General features: G+C 48.0%; 1 protein-coding gene across 3 annotated transcripts in view; it reads right to left on the bottom strand.

The window, feature by feature from the left end:
* LOC135897463 (microtubule-associated protein futsch-like) overlaps window positions 1-23,334 on the bottom strand; it is a 291,670-nt gene that overhangs the window by 188,083 nt on the left and 80,253 nt on the right. Inside the window, exon 1 of one of the 3 annotated variants that reach the window (XM_065426079.2) lies at window positions 9,137-9,721. The exons of the other annotated variants lie outside the window; for them this stretch is intronic. The gene's annotated coding sequence lies outside the window, so the exon portion shown is untranslated. Of the gene's footprint in view, window positions 1-9,136; window positions 9,722-23,334 lie in introns of those variants that run through there. 3 annotated transcript variants of the gene reach the window in all.

The raw sequence follows: 23,334 nt of genomic DNA, 5'->3' as shown, positions 1-23,334 counted from the left end.
GACTTGAGTGCCCGACTATAGACATCCTACACCTAAGTTCTCTCTCTCCCTCTTTCACTCCCCATTCCCCTCCCCACGTGTAGGGTAACAAACTGGACTCAGTCTGGTTAACCTCCCTGCCTTTCCGTCTTCCCTTCCCTCTCTCTCTTTAGTAATGGAACTCCAATCTTGACCTCGTTAGATAAGACACCCTCGTGTTCACGTTTCACGCGTTCGAGTTTCTCTTGGCGGTGGAAGCCAAGGAAAAAAAAAGAAAGCGACAACAGTGAAAGCTCTCCCATCAGCGCCACGCAGCCCGCAGTGGAGCGAACGACGTGTCCCCCGACCACAAGACGCGGTGCCGAACACACGACACGACCCCGGCGTGACTTTCCCGTACACGGCGCGCGGCCCAGATTTCCGCGCGTTAAGGACCGGGGGCACGGCCGGCATGCAGGGTAGGAGGGCTGGCAGCGCGGATCCGCCGTCCTCGGGCGTGTATCTAGTGCGCCGCATTAATGTGACCCGTGCAAACACGACGCCGCGTATACGCGTGCACACTCACAAACAAGCCGTCTCCATGCGCAAGAACGCGTGCGCAACCGTCACAAAGCTCGCTCCGCGACTCCCGTACTCGCGACGATTGCGGTGCGGGCATAAGTGCAAGCGCCGGTGATGTAAGGTGGCCGAGTTGGCTGAACCCCCTAAAGCCGAGAATCAAGGTCGGGACGCTTTTTTGTTTTTTGCGGCGTTAGCTTTCAAAACAGAAGCCATTCGCCGGGACGGGCAATCCGCGAAGTAGGAATGGTATTCGTGACCCGGTGCCAAGAGCGTGTGGCACGTAAACGACACGTCAAAGCGAAATCTTAATGGTCACGTGACATTGGCGACGACTCGTTTCTTTCTTTCGTTGAGTGAAGCTTCAAAGCCTACGAATCCTAGAAATGAATACCAACAAGCGTCAGAGTGCCCTAGCAAGTAACCGTGTTGCTTTTTTCGTACTGATTAGTTTAAATTGAAGTACAGAGCAGGCGCATGCATGGGGGCATCATGACATCATGACTAGACGTTGAATTGATTGAAAACACCCGTGTACTTAGATTTAGGTGCACGTTAAAGAACCCCAGGTGGTCAAAACTACCGGAGTCCTCCACTACGGCGTGCCTCATAATCCGAAAGTGATTTGGGCACGTTAAACCCCATAATTTTTTAAGTTATCTACGTTCACTGCGCTAACTCTATTCCACCGAAACTCTATCCGCGTCTACGTGCTTCTCGCCTCTTGTCCGCCACTCAGGTAAGAAAAACGTGTCAACCTATCACGGTTGACAAAAACCTGTCATGCAGTATATAGGCAATGTTATCTCCTTTGGAAGCAAACAAAAGTGACCTCCTCTGAACGGAGAGCGTGCGTTTGATTGGGCACTTGAAAACAGCGCTTCGGTTCGCTGCTCGATGCTTATGCTGGCGGTTACGTAAATTTGCCGTTAGAAGGCATGAATACATACAGGTTGGAGTACTTTCACGTTAAAGGACCACAGAAGCTTAAGCAGTATATCTCTTTTTTCGTCCCCATTAAAATCCAGTATACGCGAAGGAAGAAAGGAAGGAAAACAAGAGGTGAAAGGCAAAGAGGTTAACCAAGTTAAGTGTCCGGTTGACTGCGTGCAGTGCGCTTATAACACACTGTTGATGGCATGAAAGCCAAGAATAATTACCGTTCATTGGCGGAAAGTACTAAGAACTCTTGGGCCCAGAAAGACTGTCAAAGCAAAATCGCAGAGCGACAAAAATTAGTACCAATGGAAGGCAAAATGCAGAGCTCTGAGGGAGGCAGAGGGTTACACGTGGTGACGAGGTTCGGAAGATTGCAGGCTTTGACTGACTAGTTAACTTAAGGATCACGCGGGACATTTTTCATCATGCAGTGAGCTAATCATGAAGATGATAGCCGAAGTACACATGTCAGTGAGCACAGACAGCAGAGCTTACTAGTCAGGCTACAGCGAAAAGGATAGCTGGGAGAAAAAGAAAAGGGGGGGGGGGAGGGAGTATACAGGAGCACAGAAAGTTTGGCAAGCTTGGCAAGTCATCTGAAGCTAGTAATCCGTACCGTATTAGCAGCTGAAATAGAAAGCAGTGCGAAGGAACGTGGATAGACAGGCGGCAGAAGTGGGGGAGAGAAGCACAGCGATGCGAGACTTATTTTTCTGCACACATCTAGTTTTTGTCACTTCACTGAACTTTCCGTTGTTACTACAGTGCTTGTCTTGTCCACTTTTCTCCCCATGTCTCGACATTTTCTTTTTGTTTTCCTTTTCATTTACGTTTCCTACGCTGTATCCTATTCCAACCAGGAAAGAGTATATCTTCTCTATCTTTGTTTTGCGCTCTTCTATTTCCGCACGACGCCCTGACGTCCCAGTGGAACCGCTACCTTGTATAGTCTGACACCCAGCATGACACCCCGCCGAAGCTGACCTCGTGCATTCCGGGTCGAAGGACTGCTATCAGAATTCCCGCGCGGGTGAATGCAGGCATCCTTGACCCCCGAATTTTTTTCGCGCGTGGCGCTTTGACACACGCTATGCTATAGCGCAGTTCGTTAGGACCCTGACAACCCGCCTGCCGTGGTGGAAGGTACGTTGCAAACTGCGGGACGGCTGTCCCCAGGTATGCGGAAGGACCACTGCCCCTGCTGGTTCGAGGAAGGACCCTCGAGCGCTGGTGTACTGAGTGGGGGAAAGTTGCACGTGGCACAAGTAGACCACGTGCAGTTAGTGCACTTTAGTTTTGCTGCCTGAGCGGTTTTCTTTCCCCTTAGTTGAAACGCCAGCCCGAACGTACAGGTAATGTCGGACGACAACACCGCTTTGTGTCTTGTTTCGTTTTTTTCGGGTCAGTCGTCATTAATTCTGCATATTACATTGATAAGTTATTAGCGCTACGGATCTTTCAGTATGGCGAAACGTGAAAGCTCTGATAAGTGCTGCGGGAAATGGGCAGCAACAAGGCAGAAGTACAGACAGACACACAAAAAAGACGTTTTCCTTGCTCAGACCACCGTCGCATAAAACTTGAGTCCCTCCATTTTTTTTTCATTTAAAAGTAAGTGTTTTCACACAATATTAAGGTTACCTGGCACTCCTTATCCTGTGAACAGTACTGTTCCCTGAACGATGTCGATATGTGGCGTAAAATAATATCCTGCACAAGTTTGCAGCCCTGCAAGTAAAATTTGCAACATGCAGCGCTCCGTGGATGTGGCATCCTGCTTGCTGTTGCTCACGGGGTGTAGGGTATGATTCCTTGGTATGGCGATAGGTTTCCGATGGAAGCGCGATACAGAAGAAAAAAAAACTAGAAATAAGATAACGCTCGCGTATCGTCTTTTGGGGACAAGCACAGAGACTCCGCGGGCGGTCACGATTACACTCCCGACTCTTTATTATTTATGGCGACCCTCACAATTCGCTCTGCAGTTTCGCGGCGTTAAACCCCATATTGTGTAGTGAACTTTCCACGAGTCAACAATGGGCAACAGCCGAGCTAGGTGTCACGTAATTAAAGTATGCAAATAGGAAATTTGTATTTTCATCGAAGATTACCTCGAGGCCTAAGGAAGAACACCAAAAATAATAACTTCTAGACCGCACAGCTCTTTTCGTTACTTAGAATGCAACGTCCAGCTGCAAAAAAATAAAAAAAAATAAAAAATGTGTTTATTAATTGCTGTTGGCACCCGAAATTCGGAAAGCCTCCTTGATGTTACAAGTTGCCTTCATGCGCGTATCTAAATTACCTGGTCAATTACACACACACGTTTGCGACACATTCCTGCCGGTGTTTTCCCGCAACGCAAGAAACTCGATCATGGCGCACGGTTTCTAAAGAACGTGAGACGGAATTTAAAATTTCTTGGGCTACTGCGCCGTAAATGAAATTTAATTGTGAATGTTCATTTACACGTACATACACAGCAGACTATGAGGGACGCAGTAGCAGTGGAGGTTCCAGATAAGTTTTTGAAATCGCTGCGCGCGTTCTTCAATGTGCCTCCCGAATCACGGTAAACGGGTGCTGCTGCTGTTGCTGTGTTTTCTTTACTTCTTTTTTTCTGCACTTCGTCTCAATCTCATTGCTGTCACCGCTGTTCGGTGGCAGACCCCACGACTTCGCGATGAGCTGCAGAATGCCCCTACGACATTCGACATTCTGACATTCGAAATCACTTTGCGTCGCTTTGGGTTCCACCGCATATGCCCTGCGTAACCAAGAGATTGCGCCGAGAGGAAGCCTCACTTCCATATCGAATAGGGACAGGATCTGCTAATACACTGGCCTGGCTATTTAAAACGGGGCGAATCGATTCTCCGAACTGTACGACATGCAACGAGACAGGATACATTGAGCACTTCTTGTGGTCCTGCCGGCAATTCCAGGATGAAAGAGACACCCTCCTGAAGAATCTGCAAAACAAGGACCTTCCGCATGCGCGCCTGCAACACCTTATATTTCCCGAGGGATCAGTTATAGCCCGCAAAGAAACTTCACGTCTCCTCATCGAATTCTTAAGAGACACTGCTTTGACGGTCATATGGTGAAACCCTTCAGCGGTATTGTGCGAGACGCTCGGGCGGAGCAATTGCCGGCTTTGTTCGCCAGGCCAATCCCGCCTGTTGCTACAATTCACCACTACCACCACCACCACCACTACGACTGAGCCACCACGATGATTAACTAATTGCGCAGTGGCACTTCAATTTCAAACACGTTCGCTGGCTCACAAACGCATCCTGCTTGATAGGATGAGCCCAAGTAGCGGGGAAAAAAACACTTACTTCAGGGACGGGCAAGTGTCCTTACAAGTGGGTGTGTGTACGTGTGTGCAAGCATGGAGCGGAGCCGTAAACACGGGAAGCGAGGAAGCCTGCGCGCGCGCTGTTCTTTTTCTTTTTTTTTTTGCAGGAAGACATGTGTCACATTCTCCCGCTGCCGGGTGTGCGTGATCCGTGCGACAGTGTACGTGCAAGAGTGCATGCCAGGACGCAGCGTCGCGAGAGATTCTTTTCTTTCGCCGAATCACGCATTACGCAAGTCGGCTATAACTAACGCCGTCGCAAGGTGGACTAGTTGTTGGGGGGACATGTTCTTGAAAGAGATTGAACAACAGCAGCAAAGAAGGGGCTATAAAGAACTTCTCATCTGCCTTATCAATGTGTGTTCTGTCGTCTTTTTGTGTTTCTTTACCTGTTGTTTAACCTCGCATAGGTGACCATGATTTCCTGCGCTTCTGTAGTATGACCAACGTAAAACAAAAGAAAGATCACTATGGCGATGAATACTTGCTTTCTTCAAATTAAGTCAGTCTACGATGGTTGCCCTAAGGTATGTATGTCCCAGCACTTCACGTGATGGAAACTGATCACTAAAAGTTCACGAAAATTGCGGCGACAGTGGGCGTGTATCTTCTGAGCACACGTAAGTGTTACCTTTCTCAGCATAGTCTTGCCTAAATAACCTCTTTGTGTTATCGTTATGCTGGTTAGCGCATGCATTCGGCTTTAAGAGATCGTGGTGCGCGCACGAAACCACTTCTTCACTACGCGGTTTTTACTGCAGGCCATCGTTCCGTCTTCAAACCCTGTTCAGGGCGTCCTCTAATGTCTCGAGGGGAAAGAAGTTTCAAGAAGCTGAATTCGTAACATAAAGACGCATGCAGGAGAACCACCCAACAAAACTCCTGCAACTGCGTCCACCTGTCCTATCAAACTCGTGCGAGGGTAGGCGTCAATTCTATAGTTGGCCCGCGAACACCGTTAAACCCAGTTTCACTTTTCGGGACTTCTCGGTCAGCGCCCATCTGAGTTCATATTACCAACAAAGTTCTTATGCTGGAAATGTTTGTAAGAGTAGATGTCAGCCAATCGCAAATTGAGACGCACCACTAAGTCGAGGCGGCCGACCAATGGGAAACAGCCCGCAAGAGAAAACAGCACACGCTAACATCCACGGCCTCTGGATAAGAACTTTTGATCGAAAGGCCATGAAAAACCTCAAGCAGGAGTTTCCCCGAAGCCTCGATTTTCAGTGCCAGAGCTGTGCAAATAGCCTAGGACAACTTAATTACCTGAACAAGTTATATAGTAAGATTTACGGCGACCCGCGGCGGTGTGGCCCTGCGTACACATTTCGCATTGTACCCGCCGTGGTTGCTCAGTGGCTATGGTGTTAGGCTGCTGAGCACGAGGTCGCGGGATCGAATCCCGGCCACGGCGGTCGCATTTCGATGGGGGCGAAATGCGAAAACAGCCGTGTACTTAGATTCAGGTGCACGTGAAAGAACCCCAGGTGGTCGACATTTCCGGAGTCCTCCACTACGGCGTGCCTCATAATCAGAAAGTGGTTTGGGCACGTGAAACCCCATAATTAATTAATTAACATTTCGCATTGCAACAGCCTCGCAATGGGCCCTGGTCGCTCCCTGCACAGGTCCTTTGACCACGCCCACCACGGTCCCAGCACCGTTCTCTGACCCTTCGAATGCGAAAAGCATCACGGAGTATTCTCCAACGTAGTGTGGATCTAGATTGCTCATTTCGAAGCACTCTGGGTACTTGAACTTTAAAAGGTGTTTCCTTGAAATCGTCGCACGTGGACGCACGCTAGGTGTGAAAGTGCTGATGATAGCGCAACGTTTGGCTGATATTTTGGACTGAACAACCACGAGCCACGACCTGCACGAGAAATCTCGCGTTGCTTCACCAAAACGCGATTATAAAGAAAACTCTATTCATTAGGATTTCATACAACTGTACTTTATTTACTGCACTACTTCATATGAAAAGTATTACTTCTCACCGTCATTTAGATCCCCAGCATGACCGTAGAATACTAGGCAGTTTTAATGATAGTTTATTTTTTTTGCACGATTCACGCGTCATTCCAATACTTTAGCAGCTCGACATTTATTCATAGCAGAACTATGTTTCCCTAAGTAGTGTGCTACGTTGCTCTGTTAAAAGCTTTAAAAGAAATATTGTGTGGTTACTGTTTCTTTGGTTTTTGCAAACGTCTTGCTGCAAGATCGCATTCTGTAGACCACATCGTTCGATAAAATACACGACACGATTACCTGCCCTGTTTGTGAAGAAAAAAAAAAGATGAGAATTGCCTTTGTCTGCGCCCCTCGTAACGTTACGTCCAAAACATGGCGGCTGTTACGTAATCTGGCCCCTTCCGATGTATGACCTTGTCTAAGCATTGCCTTAGAAGTTTGCTTTCATTAATCGCTGGGAGTGGGAAGAGGGTAATGGTTGGCATCAAGAGACGCGTAGATGAAGGCAAATTTGCATTTTTTTTTTAAACCAGACGTAAATATTCTCCGTATAATGTTGTGGGATGCGGAGCACATAAAACGCTGTCTTGCAGAAAAACTTGCGCAAGAATAAAGTAGCTAAAAGTGAAAAAAATGTTTTTTAAAGGGCTTTAAACAAGAAACTTCAGGTCACTCGAACTTGAGAAGTTACTTGTAGCAACTGTAGTAAATTTAGCGTCAAACTCCGTGGTCGTGCCATGCCCTCGGAGCCTTTGTCCGCCTTCTCTTCGCTGCCAGTCTCAGAGGCCGTGCTCTTTCCTCTCTAGTAATTTTTAGGATCAAACTCCGTAGTTGTACCATGCCCTCGGAGCCTTTGTCTACCTTCTCTTCGCTGCCAGTCTCAGAGGCCGTGCTCTTTCCTCTCTTCTACCTCAATATCGTATCTAAGTGCTCCTTTGTCAACAGAGGACCACTGATGGCAGACGACGCTGCCGAGTCGTGACCGTTCCATTTACTGCTGGATTGCGCTGATAACACTGTGTACCGACGCGCTCCGCTGGGCGGCACGCATCATTTCGTCGAAGGCGTGTCTTCCGTCATTGCATAAACATAGATAACTGAAGGCGGACGGCAAACATTGCTGCCTCTGTATTTCGAGTAACATACGTTGTAATTTCCGTTCTTATGTATTGTTACGGTGAAGGGAACGAAGAAGTGGGATTAGACTAGACGAAGACGAAGTCTGGCAGTTGCCTGAACACCATATGCGCCAGTTGTAAATATACGTTATTTTACACTTGTGGGCCTGCTTTCTTCCTGCAGCAATACATTCGTTTTAGCTACAATGCAAAGGAGTTGTCTTTCCCTCGAGGGGTCAATGGAATGCTTTCAGTAGCCATTGTTTAACTCGACACGCTTAATCCGGGAATCTCCAGTGTTTAGGAATGAATATTCGGCATCTGTGTTTGGGAACGCACGCACGTCACCCGCTATTTTCCTGCCTTTTGCTACGCTAGATATCATTTGCATGACTGTTGTCGCGAAATCCAATGAACGAAAACGAGTACTCTTGTTTCAAGACAGGAAGAAAAATGGCATACAATACACAAGAAATTATGAAAGACTGCATCGACTCCACAGTCAGCCGTTAAAAAAAGAAAAACAAAGAAAGAGCAAGACAATACTTGATATTTTGGTCGCGAAGTCATAGCTGATATAAACATCACTAAGGTTACCACAAACGGTGAAGCTGTTCTTTTTTTTTTCTTGTCACCAGGTGTTCATTGACAAAGACGCCACAGAAGTTACGACAGACAGTTATTCGATACATTGTTAACTAACAGGAATTGTCACGAGTGTTAGCTGAAATCTTCATCACTTGCCTGTGGCTTCATCTAGATTTGAGATAACTTTGGAAGACCCTTCGCGCAAGCAGCGATGATTGGCTTCCTCAAGGTGTTTTCTTGTTTTTCACTGTGGAAAGTTTCACGCACACTAAACCAAAACAAGATATTTCTCAATGAAGTGAAACCGCAACGAAATCAAACGAACTAGGCCGCCTTTCAGTCTTATTGGCGTTCTACTTTTTTTTTTCACTTGTCATTGCGGATCTTTCTTCAAGACGTCAGTGATTTGCTACCAATTCGATACGTTGAACTAGACACCCGTGCTCACGCCACAAACACATCTGACAGTCCCCATTCAGCAGTTGTCGGCACCTCCTCCTCCGCGCATTCTCGATCACCACACGAATTATGCAGCAATGGCGAGCTACTGAAATCTAATTTCTAAATATAAATATATTAAGGAGAGCTCGAAAACGTTTTTCGTCAAGCTTACCAGAAACAGCAATCGATGTGCGTCATATCCAAATTTTGGCCCCGCTGTGAGACTGCCGAGAAGAAAACGTTGCACTGAAGCGAAGATAGAAGACCCGCAAGCAGGTAGACAGGCGGCTCACACCAAAAGACGAACAGTCTTCACTCCAAAAGTCCGCTCTCACAAGACAGACTAGCTAGCCAGAAAAGCCAGCCAACGAGCCGCTGACGACACCAAAACAGCACGTCGCTAGTCCCCGCTCGAGTTGCAACAGCGTAACAAACACTCACGGCAGGTTGACCGTGTGGGACACCTTTGAAACAGGGCTCAGAAAGAACGCGGGCAGTGCGGGCAAGTGACGGGGACCTCGAAAGGGTTGCGAAAGGGGCGCCGCGGAGAGTGACCACTTAATTCTTCACGACACGAGAAAGAAAAAGAACAAGGCTGCAACAAAAGCCGCAGCAGAAGCAGTAGCGGCAGTGACAGCGGTAGGCACCGGCGTGTAGCAGACGACAAGATCACGAGAGGCGAGAAGCAGACGACACACACGCACACACAGCCGCGGCAGCCGTCGGTCCACGCGGTCAGCCGGCGTTGCGAAGTTTGTCTTTGGGGCCGAAAGCGAAACTGCCGGCGCCGTGAAATCGCGATGGAGGAGGCGACCGGAGAGGAGGGTGGAAGCCGGCCGCACGAGAAGCGAGGGCGCGCTTACGTACGCGAGAGAGAGAGAGAGAGAGCGGCACGCAAGGCGGAGAAGGAAAGAACAATAGCGAGGCGGTATGTGTATATATATTTATTTTTTTTTTCTCCGCCACCCACCACGTACGTACGGGCCAGGCCGTAAGGGCTGACGACGACAAACAAGCGAAGAAGAGAAGGAGGAGGCTTCGCTCGACCACGCGCGTTTTCGCTGCACTTCGTATCTCCGAAACCTCTCGGGGAAAAAAACGTGCAGTGCACGCAGAAACACGAGCTTTCTCTATCGTCGGCGAATCTTCGTAGCAAGGGAGCGACCTGAAAGCAATCTGCGTCATCAGCTGTCGTTCGCCCCCCCCCCCCCCCCCCGAATACCGCTTGCTTCCAAAAGCTCTCCAGGCAGTCGATGTTGACCAATTCGTATGGTGTGAGAAGTTCATCGAGTTGTTCTCGTAAAAAGTTAATGAGCACCTGTTGTTCTAGAAGCTTATGCTGCATTGTTTACTGACCACAGAAATTATTGTCTGAATCCAATATAGAAAGAGAGGCCAGTGCCCTCTTGCTTCCACGAGCGGTTTCTGAGCAGACGATGATAGCAAATTGAGCCACGTGAGAATTTCGTGGCGCGCCTTTTTCCGTAAGTTCATTCGCATAAAGCGTTACAGAAGCTCAGCTGCATCGTCTGTTCATAATAGGAATAATAATATTAATGAATCGGTTATTTGAATGTACTATAACGGAGCTTAGTCCAATGTCGTCTGCCGCCAAAGACTGCCTGCAATGCAGAAGCCGCGTAAGAAACGAGTGGCCCGAAATCAGTATGCCTTGACTAAGTTTTCAAAAGGAAAAAGAAACAGCTGATGTACGCATTGACGAAGTGAACGGTGCGTGTGCGTTAAATGTCCCGGTGGATCCGTGTGGGCCAACCCACTTCCTCTGTTGTGGCATGCCGCCACTTCTTGTGACGCACGACTTGGTCTCACGATATAGGAATATATGTTGCGCAGAAAATTAGTGCCCAGAGACAAAATTTAGTGTGCACTGGGGTGTGCCATGGGAAGCACAACTGACCACGTTAAACCTCAGTTGTCTCCTCCACCCGACACCCTCGTTCTGCACACGCGCACACACACACACCTTTCGTTTTCTTATTGTTCTCATGAGGACCCTCCATTTGTTGCTGCCCTAAATTCACTTTTCTGGTTATCAGACGTTGCAAGCAGGGCACTGAGTTCTACTGCGCAATCTGAGGCACCTCAGCCCTGTAGCCTTCGCAGTGCTGCACGCATCTAGACGTGGGGGGGCAGTAAAGCACGCTCGACGCGGAGGCGAAAGCTGCGTGCTCTTGTGCCCTCCGCAGGTTCCTTATACAGCATTTGCGGCGCTCACTCGGTCGAGATCGGTGGTGCTCACTACGAGGGGGGAATGAAAAAACAGACTCCGCAGCCGTCGATGTGGGAGGCAGGGAGGAAGAGGAGGAGGAGAACGAAGAGGTCATCGGGTGGAAAGAGTGCGGGTAGTTCACCTGCTGGTGAGCCCCTCCCGCTGTCTCTATTCTGCCGGCTGTGACAAACGGACGGTTGACGGTGTCTCTCTTATTCGCATCCCCCCCCCCTTTTTTTTTCTGCTCCAGGAAGTGGCGTGCCGGCCTATGCAGTAGATCTATAGCGTTTCCGATAAAGAGGACGTTGCGCTTTGTGCCGAAAACCACGTTTTAACTCACGCGTTAGGTGGTGAAATGCTGGAACGGAAGAGAACGGAAATAGGCAAGGGTAACAGGCGGGCGATCCGCCATCCAATCCTCGCCTAACTTACGTTGGTCCGCCAAGTTCTTTTTGCCGCCTGCACTGCGTACGCATCGCGACTTAACCCGAGTACGACGCTTTTTCAAGATATTAAATTGAAGATTTTCGCGAACTAGTAGACTGTTCCTTTCACTTTTATTTCGCCGAATTGTGTTAACGTTCTAGTAATTGTTGTGCTGACCCACATGGGCGATCTCAGCGACAGGTTGTTACTCTTGCTAGAAAGTTCGCAAAGAAAGCAAAGATTGGGAGCGCGTTTTTCAATATTCTTCAATTTTATCACGAACCGTTATTTAGGATGCATTCGCTCGACCTGCAGAGCAAACAGTTTTGTTACAAAAAGAAAATAAAATAAGTGATCCCGCCTTTCGTCGCAATGTCGTCAAGCAGTGGATCAGGAAAAGAACAAGCTTTAGTGAAAGGCCGGAGACTATGTTGTCCCATATCCATTCAGTGCTAAAAGATTACTAGCGGACGGATATTTTGCTGCTGAAGCACTGCAGCTGAACACACGAATTCCAATTCCATGGATCACTTCTTGCCTTTTTACACCATCTCCTGGTATAACCACATCCCCTTGTTGACGATAATGGACCCTTGACGGCATTTCTGATACGATAGCAGGCCTACAAAGACGTTTCGCTCAGCCGGAACTACCGATCAAAGTGGGCCTGCACTCGCGCTCACCTTGTGCTGAAACTTTCCACATTGGCAGCATAGTGCCAGAACACAAGCCTCGGTGAACGATGGAATCAAAACGGGAGGAACGCGACGCACATTCTCGGTGACATCTCCGATCGTTTATGAAAACGTAACCGTGTCCCAGATCTGGATGTGCCAAAAATGGGCGCGCTCCGCATAATTGGGCGCCCTTACGATCGAGATCAAGGCCCGCGTTCACGAAAAGCTGTTACGCTAGAATTGTTTGTAAGATAAACTTCGAGCCAATCCTGGACATACAGCGAACCAACCGCTGGCAAATGACAAGAACGAAAAGCTTTGCGAATTTGGCTCCAGGAGCACGAACATACGTGAGCTTGCATGAGCCCTGCAAAGCTCGTTGCGTAGGTATGAGACGTTTGCTGAAGCATTGATCGTTGTCGTTTGAAATGCCGTTTCTCTTTGAATACCTAGCGACTGGTGTTCAGGACGCGAGGTCGATAAACGGACACCTGAGCACTATCTGTCCGGTGTAAAGTGCCTACACACAATGTTTCAGGTGCATATGAACTCAACTTCGGTACCGCGGCACTCCTCTTTCCGCGACTGTGTTCCCAAGAGATACAGAAAACCAATACCTGAGGTGTCACCAGCGCTCTACCGTCCCTGCCGTAATTTTGTTTCCTCGATTCTTTTCACTGCATGCGATTTTTTTTTTCATGTCTCCTTACGACCTGCTACACTATGAAGGACACACTTCCCGCGCCGTCTACATATGGGCAATAGAGGGATCTATATTGGATCGATACTACTAGACAAGTGCTACTAGACACTGCACGGTCAAACGACACTGGTCTGCTGTGTCACGCTGCTGAGTAAAACTACGCTAGGGTAGATATAACCTCTACAGGCGCTCCATGCACAATCGCATACGCCGCGTTCACAAACAAAGGGGCTGATGAAAACCACTACATTAAAATGTGTAGAATCTGACTGAACCTGTTCTGCAAGCTTGAACAGCATGTGTAAAGTGCTTAAGTAAGACGACTCCGAAAGTCATTTGCGAACCCGCACTAAAGGCAACATTGAAGCGCTCTACAGATGATTCAAATAAAATCCGTCCGCTCCACGTATTCTTAGCAACGTTCAACGGAATCAACTGATGTGCCGAGAAAAGCACGGTATTCGATCATTGCAACTAAGGTAGAAAACACACAGACTTAAAGTTTCTTTTTCTGCCAGAAAGTGGCAGGCTACCGTTAAGTACTGAACGATATCTCCAACCATCCAACACCAGGCGGACCATGACACTGACATGCTGTTGGTTTAACACAACAGGACGCCTAGACAAATGCCTTTAAATTTTCATTTGTTCCATAATCTATAGCCGAGAGGAACCAGCTCCCACTGATATCATTTACCAGCATCAATTATGTTGAGAAGACTGCCTCCAATAACCAATGTTTTGTTGTACTTCGATGACTTAGAATTAAATATCCTGGTTCTGGAATGATATTTATTGTTATCCAAACTTTTTACTTTATTTTGCATTTTGTATTTATCGAATCGTTTTTCAGTTGTCCAAGTGTTTTTTCCAGTTAGCAAATGTCCAGTTAGCCATGCCTTTTCGTACTTTAATGGTCAACATTTCACAATGCTTGTTCTCGAACAGTGTCTCAAGTGATTTTTCTACGGCGTACATTACATAGTCATCGTTCTAACCGTTAGATCCCACTCCTGCTAGCCACCAGTGCAAACTCTGCTAAACTTCGTAAAATAATATAAGTAGAGTATACAGCTGGTTGTTTGAGACCGATGTCTTTATGTCATGATGAAGCGGGTTCGCTTCTTTCATTGCTTTGGAATATGCTTTACATCAGGCACATTTTCAACTTGCGGGACAGGCGCTTTCAAACTTTTCTAGAGATGAAATAGTTGATTCTCTCATACCTGACGTTCCTGTAGCGAGTTCGGGCACGGAGAGCGCGTTCTGTAAACTCGACAAAACTCATTGAACGATTGACACTTCTTAACCCATTCGGCGTCTGTACGCTTCTGGTGCTTTTGAAGGTGCAAACGCTGGCGAAAGAATTCTCATTGGACAGAGATAATTGGCAGCTGCGAGCGATAACCTAAAGATTTATTTTGCTCGATTCTGGTCCTTTCTTTCTTTCTTTTTTTTTGGCAGGGACCATTCACGGCCGGTCGCTCATGGTGATAACGTAGGCAGAGCGCCACTCGGACCGCTTACAAAGCACAAAAATACACGAATAACATTGTAATAGATTGTAATAGAATTATGCCAGCCCAGTGTTATGATTCACAAGGGTGTACGAGCAGTGAAAACGCAGGTCATGACATTATGGGTTCGGGCTCTTTGGCAATGATACAGCCCGTTGGAGAAGGTGAGTGACTCTTTCTTTTCTTTTTTTTGGTTCAACGATTATGCCAATTTGGTCGCTCGTTCCATACCTTCAGTGATCGTAGAGCACTGGCTGTGGCAGGTCTCTGCCACAAGCGCCTCATTACAACCTAAATACCGAGGTCAAAGCCCTGCAACGAAACAGCCCTCCAGTTTTGAGGAATGGCTCCTGCCTTAAGATTGACCGTCGCACGTGGTCTCATTTCTTCGGAGTGGTTTCGTCAACTCGAAGGGGCACCGGATACATGCATAGTACCTAACTCAACAAGCGCCTTTAAACGGTTGCCGTTGCCGAGACGATAGGGCAGTTTAGAGTTCTAATTTTCGGCATGTGAGGCGGCCAGTAATGCATGCAGACTCTATTGAATTCAAGGTCGACTTCGTCGTCCTCACCTGACGAGAAGTGAGTCGCTATACGTTGTGCAAAATATCTTAGTATCGTCAACTGGCATTTTTCTTCCTTTCATATGTACAGAGTGTATAAGGGGACACTGCACTATAGCGCGTAAGAAAGGACACGAACAGGAACAAGAAAAAGACACACCGAACACTAGCTGTCCGAAACTGTCCATGTCTTTCTTAAGGCGCTAGTGCAATATCCCCTTATACGAATAAGCACCAACTAGCCCAGCTTCCTGCCTTTAAGTACAGAGTGTATCAGCTAACCTTAGCCAAGTGGCTATAAGAAAAAGAAACCGGTTTAAGATACACGGTGAAAAATACAATTTTTAGTAACTGTGGCGGTCGGTCGTCAGAGGTCTGGCGACCGAACACCATATATCATTTAGTAGGATATTCCACCACGCTTTCTTAATCTTTTTTTTTCTTTGAACAGCTTGGCTAAATTTAGCTGGGACACGCTGTATGTAACGTGGTGTTACTAGCTCTTGCTTTGCTATCTCGGCTCCCTCCTGCAGTGGCTGCAAGTCCTGCCTACGGTGCGCCATACCCTGTTTATTTCTTTTATCTCTCTCCTGTTTGCAGCATTGTGCAGGATAAACTAAAAACACCATGGCTCGGCATATCGTCTCCAGCCCGTTCATATTGCTTTACAACGCGTTTTCCTCACTTTGCCAGACTGACGGCAACTTCTAGGCTGTTTTCGCAAGCAGGGGAGTTTCTCCTCCCCCTACTGCCTCTTTTTTTTTTCTTCTTCTTCTTACTGTAATCATACGAAGAACGCTCTCTTATCTACGCTCCGTCAGAACGTGCCAGGGTGCCATAGAAGTGACTTGTGCCATATAGTAGCCGTATAGTAGCACACGGGATAAATAAGCACTAGACTTAAAGGGCAGAGCGAGTTAATGTTTGCTGCACACGTCATGGAAGCGTACATTTGCCCAGACGAGTAACAACGGAGCCATAACGAGTAGAAAGGAAGTATTCACTTTATTCATGTACATGCAGTCTCAGGATTGTCCGCTGTGATGAACCTGCCTGCCTGCGCCACCCACGTAAACATGTACTTCACCCTGTACTTTAGTGAACTAGTTCACGTCAGTTTGATGGCATTTTCTTGCGCGAGCGTAACGACTTTCGGTGCGAGCTTCGGTTATGCTGGGAAAAGACGACCACTGGCACAACATTTGTTCACCTTCGTAATGAATTCTTGTTCAAATATATTTTCTTGGAACTTCGGACGGGTCCCTTCATCGCCGAATAGATGTTCCAATGGCTGTCAACAAGTTCCTGAACGGCGGTAGTCTGGATTTGAGACTTTGAATAGACTTCGACGATCACTCTGATTGAAAACATTCCCTTCGTCCTTGTTATCAACACTTGTTTCTCTTTACTTTTTGTTTTATCCCATTTCCCTTCCACAACCATGAGTAGTACGGTCAGAACTTTGGTTCAGGCCAACCTAAAAGATTTTTCATCATAATAAATATCGCTCCCTCTCTCCCCATTTGCACGGGTTTAAATATAAGGCTAGGTGCAGATGTCGCCACGGCGAATCGCCGAACGGACTGTTTAACATCCACATCTCGTCGGCTGTAGAAGTTGCATGCAGCGCAGGCGAATCGAATGGACCCGCACGCAGCCACCTCCCGGGGCTCAGTGCCAGCCATATACGTAACCGAGGATGTGCAGACAGTCCGTGTTTGTCTCTCTCTTTCTCATCCCCAATGTCTCGCTGACAGGTGTAGTCGCAACGCGACTGTCGGGGTGTCGACGCAGCTAACACACACGCTCGGGCGCACGTAACACCGGCAACCGCGCGAGCCTCTGCAACCGGCGCGTGAGTTCGCAACGCGCAGGTGCGTTTCCCATCTCCTCTCGCTCGTTCGTTGAGTCGGCGGCCATTACGCAAGAATGCGCGGCATGAACGGGAGCGTGGCGCCCACACCTTCGGGCCACGTGCGGGCGATCTAGGCGCGCACGCGGGCATCTTTTAACCCTGCCCCCTTCTGAGGCCCTGCGCGTAACTCGCAGCAGCGGAGAGCGCGCTGGAATGCAGCAACACGGTGCAGCAACATAATGAAACGACAGAATGCAGCAACACAAACGCGCACGCAAGCCTCGCCTGCACTTACGCAGATGACATTGGCAGGTACACGCACACGCATGCTTTCGTTTTCGTTTCTTCCGTTATGCGGCACTTAGAAACCATATAGAGCAATTAGTGGCGTGGGCTTGTGTGGTTGAATGCCTTAACAAATCAGTTTCGAGCTTTAGATTGTCTTTTTTTTCTCGCTTTGTAGTTCCTGCTTTCGCCATTATTTATTTTTTACATGTTTCTTCACTTTGAAGAAATGGTTATTTCCTATTGACTGCTTTTGCGTAAGGATAATTTTCTGTTCAATATAAAAGCACACATTATCTTTCGTCAGTCATCTTGATTTGTTAATTTGTTCCTAGCCTCTCACAAATTCTTTTTTTTACTTTTGGTGTCAAATATCACACTTCATCTGAATTAGCATGCGTTGCACATAGCATGGCTGTGACCTTTAACTTACATTAAACTCTCTCTCTCTCTGTCTGATGTTATCTTGTTTCCATTGTACATTTTCGTATGAGTTGAATCACGCACCCCGTACTCTAATGCTTTCCGGCGAAGGTGTAAAGCGTATGTCAACAAACAAAGAACTACGTGTTTCAGCAACTCCTTGGTCTTCGAACTCATTAGCTGCAATGTAGCAACATGCAGTCACTGTAAAGACAGCCATCTGGTTTTCTCATGTGCTTGTTCCTCAAGCAGTGACCCTCATGACATCAGGACTCATTATATTGCGCGGTGCAACTTGTCCGCGTTTTTTTTTTTTTGTCAGTGTGTGTTCTCATGCGTCTAGTTGGACTATAATGGGGCCTCATTTGCTCTCTCTAGCAAACTCCTCGTCAGATTTTCCAATTTTATGACGTTTCTTATTATCTTACAATATCGTTCATACAGGTTTTACTAATATGCCGAAGCGAGTAGCCGTCACCACTAGAGCGTGTCAACATTTCTCTTATTTTCGTTTCACTAACGGGATGGCCAAGGATTCTTTCTCTCTTATGGTCATCGCTTTCTTATCCCACTTGGTCATTTTTCCATCCACATGGTCATCCCACATCCTTGTGTCAGTCGGCCAATGCGTTTCAAAAATATGTGTTGAAATGAATAAGTCGTTGGATTCTTGCTGTCAAGAATCTAGCAGCTATGCAGGGACTCCCGGGGAGGAGGGAGAGGGGAAGTAGAGGGCGAGAGAGTTGCGTTTGAAGACTGCGCGACAGTAGACAGTTTTACAATAGCGATTGTCGCCTTAAGCACGTTAAACTGAATCACCTTTACGGTACGTTACGGTGCGTGTCCTTTCAAGACTTCTAGTTTACCGTACGTGAACGCAAACGTAAGGAAGACGTTAAAAAACAAGGGGCCTGTCTGGTGCCTCGTGCCAAACGTATCCAAGCCAAGACAAGCCATTCCCAACTATCCTGCTGTTGCTATGCCGACGCGTCTCGTTACGCCTACGGGCGCCGGAAACGCCGACAGATCTCAGGAATTGAACGTGCTATGCGCTCCTGCATAACGTTTCAGGTGAGTTTAGAGAAAGCGAAAGCTCATTGCAATCGTTGCTGGCGATCAAGGCGAGTGAGAGCGCAGCCATCACGAGAATTCTCGCTGAAGCGGGAGCCATGGGTGCCGCCATGCTCCACAACGCTATTTCTTAACGTACGTAAATATTCGAACGTTAAACTCGCCGGATAACGTACAGGCGCCGACAAAAGGGGTATACTCCACGCAGCGGGAGCCGGAGCAGCAGCACACTGCATCACGACGCCATATACAGGCGGCATCTGGGATCGAGACAGCCCATAGGTGCCCGTTATTATCGGCAGACATGATCCCAGATGCTGCCTGTAGATGGCGCTGCGATGCAGTTCGCCGTTGCTCCGGCTCCCGCTGCGTGGAGTATACCCCTTTTGTCGGCGCCTGCACGTTATCATAGCGCACATAAACTGCAGAAACCAAATAACGTTCAGAGGCATGCGCAGTGATGACAACGCTATTTCTTACCGTACGTAATGCGCTTACGCTTGGTTGCAAACGTTAAAATAAAACTGTCTATCCCCGCATTTTCGCAACGACGCTGTACGCTGAGTGAACCGTGCGGTGCGGTTCACTCAGCACTAGGCCGGGCACGCCGCTAAATAGGCGCGCCGGGGGCATCGCTTTCACCGCGCTAATCTCTTCCTCGCCCCTCGTTACACCAAAGTGCGTGCCATGACATAAATCGGCTATGTGGCGCTGTTCCTGCACGTGCTATCACTCCACGCGGACGCTGTAGCTTAGTTGCGTCCGGCACATTAGGACCCACTGAGCACAAGATCAAGCCGATACGGGGTAATCCGCGCTCGGTTAAGCATTGTCGATAAATCGTCGAGTCGGATCATTTCACATTCTCGCTGGTCAGGTGGTTAGGCACACCGTACCACGGCTACGCAACTTACTGTCCCTAAGGCTAGCGCACATGGCTTAGCGTACTCCTGCCAGGGCCTTCTGATCTGGGAAGTAATCCCGTTAAACTGAAATCATCTCAACTAATGACTGACGCAACGTAATGAGTGCCATCGGCTAACCTTCGTGCGCACTGCGTGGCCTTCGTAGCCAACTTTTTTCTCTTAATGTCGGCGATAGGGTATGGCCTACACTGGTTTAATTAATCTCGTGTTGTACTTGAACAAATATGGTATTACCTGGTGGTTCCACGAAGTCTTTCAGTAATACTTAAAAATGGCCTGTCAGAAATAAAAAGACGGTCCCTTCAGAGGCATGTCTCTCAGTGGTGGTGACCACGTGTTATCAGATGCTATGTGGCAATTAGTTGTTAGTTAACACAAATCTCCTAATTTACTTCTAAACATCTAGTTTCAGTAGGCTCATAGTAATCGCGAGATTGAATCGAGCTCTCCGTGCAAGCCGCATCAACTTTTGGATTTGGTTAAGATGCGACTACCGGCGGAAATGCGGCACAACAAATTTCGCTATCAGAGCGCGCGAAACCGAAACTGGGAAGCTGCAGCGAGCGCAATACCGCGCCCCTCGAGGCCACGTTCTGCTCACGTCGGCCAGCAGCAGGCTGCCAGCGTGCTCCTCACCCTTCCTCGTCCCTTCCTCGCCCGCCTTACGCGTCCATGCTAAATGTGCTAACAAGCAGTACTGCTTGTTAACAGCAGCGCCGCTTTGCGGCGCTGCTGTTATTTTTTTTTCGGCGCACCTTAGTTGCGACAGCAGCGCACGCTATACGCAGGCACTGGAGGATAAAGCTCGGCGTAAACATCGTTACAAGGAAAGACGATAGCGGCAGCGGAGAGGTTCACCGTTCGCACGAAGCATGGTGCGTTCCGGTAGCCGTTTATGGTTACTGAGGCAATGTGGGCGTTGATACTCTAGGAATGCGCTGCAATAGCATTATGACGGCGGAAGCCGGTGGAGAATAGCGTCGAACGAGCCGAGTAAGACTCTCTGGGAGTCAGTGCGGCGATTTTGCCTTGGTGCGGGGCGCAAACATTTGTTCTCCGTCTTATCACTCGCGGTCTGTGGGCACATTACGGTCAGCGCGGGACGTACGCCTTCCACCTGCGACCCCACGTCCGACGCGGTCGTCAAGTACCTGTGTCGCTCCGTCTGCTGTCCACTTGTACGCGTGAGAAAGGCCACGCAGTTTCGCGCTTACACTACTAAAGATAATCTGGCGACAAAGTTATTCAATCGCCATGGGCATAATGGGTCACACTAAATGGATCTCTCTAACCCGCCGTGGTTGCTCAGTGGCTATGGTGTTGGGCTGCTGAGCACGAGGTCGCGGGATCGAATCCCGGCCACGGCGGCCGCATTTCGATGGGGGCGAAATGCGAAAACACCCGTGTACTTAGATTTAGGTGCTCGTTAAAGAACCCCAGGCGGTCGAAATTTCCGGAGCCCTCCACTACGGCGCGCCTCATAATCAGAAGGTGGTTTTGGCACGTGAAACCCCATAATCTAATCTGAATGGATCTCTATATAATTCAATGAGAATATTGTCACGTGGTAGTGACGGTGAAGAAGGCAGCAAAACTGTGATTAGCGAAACTAGCGTTTTATTGGGCGAACTTGCGCCTTCAAAAGCAGGCTACACACAAAGAACGATAGCGGCGAATACACTCGGCGATCGTCGAAAATCTGATCAGCGGGTCAAGGACGTCGGCCGTCGAATGTCCCAGAGTAATCGTTGGGACCCGCGTGCCTTCCACAAAGTTCTACATTATTCGCGTCGCACACACATGCGATCAGATTACGCAAGGTTCGGTCACAGACAGCGGATGGAAGCATCGATAACATTCCAAAAACTTCCGATACATGTAGGCGCATCCTGCGCTGTGTGATAGCATTTGTTAGGTGGTGAAATGTGTTGCCCGATAAAGACAAACAAGTACACATGTCAATATGAACTGCAGCTTCTTTCATTGTTTTGTTTGCGTCAGCTTCACGGCGAGTTAGTGGCACCGGATTGCTTTAGATACCGGCGTAATGACTATACTTCCTTCAGTTGTGTCAATTAAATTGCATTAATATTTATTACAAATCAACAGTTCTCACTACGCGTAACACTAGACGGATTTAAGTGGCTTCTCAGCAGCGGCACTGATCACGTGGGATTATTTTAGACATATGAAATAATTATTAATTTCATATTTGCAAGCTTCCCGAAACCATACCATGGCAGAAATTTTCATGAAGGAAATTTCGAATGACGATATTAGGCGAAAAACAAGTTACCAGAACATCGTTCGAAGCATGATATTTCGATACGAAATTAACGTCATGGCGCTTCCCAACCTTCTTTCCTTCATTGCTATATCCAGTAAGATTTCTACGCTCCAGCAGTATTCTTATCTTTCTAATTCGCCATGACGTTGTGGGAACAAGCAAGGCAAAACGAGATTGTCCAGAATATCATTCGATCACTAATTCTTATCTCGCCGGTTAAATGAATAGGCATCTTATTACCTAAGGAAAATTCCGCAGTGGGCTACAGATGGCATGACGCGTTTGAAACTGTTGCGCCAAGCTACGAAGGGACAGAATACAAATCACGACACCTGAGCGCAAACTATCAGCTCGGGATGTGAGGGGAGGGGGGGGGGGGGAGTTGGGCTCCGGCAGCGCAACTGCGCATTCAGGAACTGATGATCGCGACTCAATCTCGGGCGCAAAAGGGAGGAAAGCGAGGTGGCAGCGCGGGAGGCTTCTACTCCTCCAGCCAACTGCCTACTTTGCGCGGCCACACGCGTCGGAGCGCGCCGTATTCTGAAATCAATCTGCATAACCACCGTTGAAGCGTTGAAGCGTTAACCACTGAATTAGCGTTGAAGCGATGGACAGCTCGAAGGTCACTTCGCTCGCTGCTGCTGCCGCATCGCTCGCTCACTACAGCGTTTTGACAGCGGGTGTCCGCATGTCATCGAGGGTGACGTGTTCATGTCTGTCTCTGAGCGCTCACACCATGCCTGTTAAGCAAGTTAATAAGGCAACATTTCCACATTTATACGGCCAATAAGACTATTATCCGTTGTTCATACGGATATCTACTAGTGTGCTATCGCAATCGCTGCTTTGCCTTTTGGGCGAAACCGCGAATTTTCTTGAATGGAGTTCTTTTTAGTCAAAACTTCCCATTCGAGGCGAATTGTAAGTATGGTAATTTGTGAAACAGCAACAATATTCAGCACAATTGTTGCATAGGTTAAGGTCTCGCAGCCCACCAAATTTCAATAAGCTACATGCATTGATATAATACCAAAAAATCGTAAATATAACCGCTTTTGAAAAGCGTAGCAAATTAAGACATTTTTCCAGCACACTTCCGCATTGAACAGAAATCTCAAACAATGCTAGCTGACTCTTCTTCACCTATAGGTTTTTTACACAAATAAATGTATTGTTTGTAGTCATACTATATTGTATCCGGAGCGACCGGATACAATAGATAACGGAGAAGATAACCTCGTGAGATTGGTACATGCGTTCGTAATGCGTCATTTCACTTACGTCGCGGCTATGTACAACTGGCAAAGATCGGAGCGGGATACGCTCAATGCATTAATCAGGAAGGCAATCAAGAGAGCTCTCGGCCTCCCCGTATACACTCCCACGGAACGCTTACTTCAACTTG

The sequence above is a fragment of the Dermacentor albipictus genome, chromosome 2 (genome assembly GCF_038994185.2).
Source record: "Dermacentor albipictus isolate Rhodes 1998 colony chromosome 2, USDA_Dalb.pri_finalv2, whole genome shotgun sequence".
In the NCBI taxonomy this organism is placed as follows: Eukaryota; Metazoa; Arthropoda; class Arachnida; order Ixodida; family Ixodidae; genus Dermacentor; species Dermacentor albipictus.
Note: the sequence above shows the minus strand (reverse complement) of the source record. Positions and strands in the feature narration are given on the sequence as shown.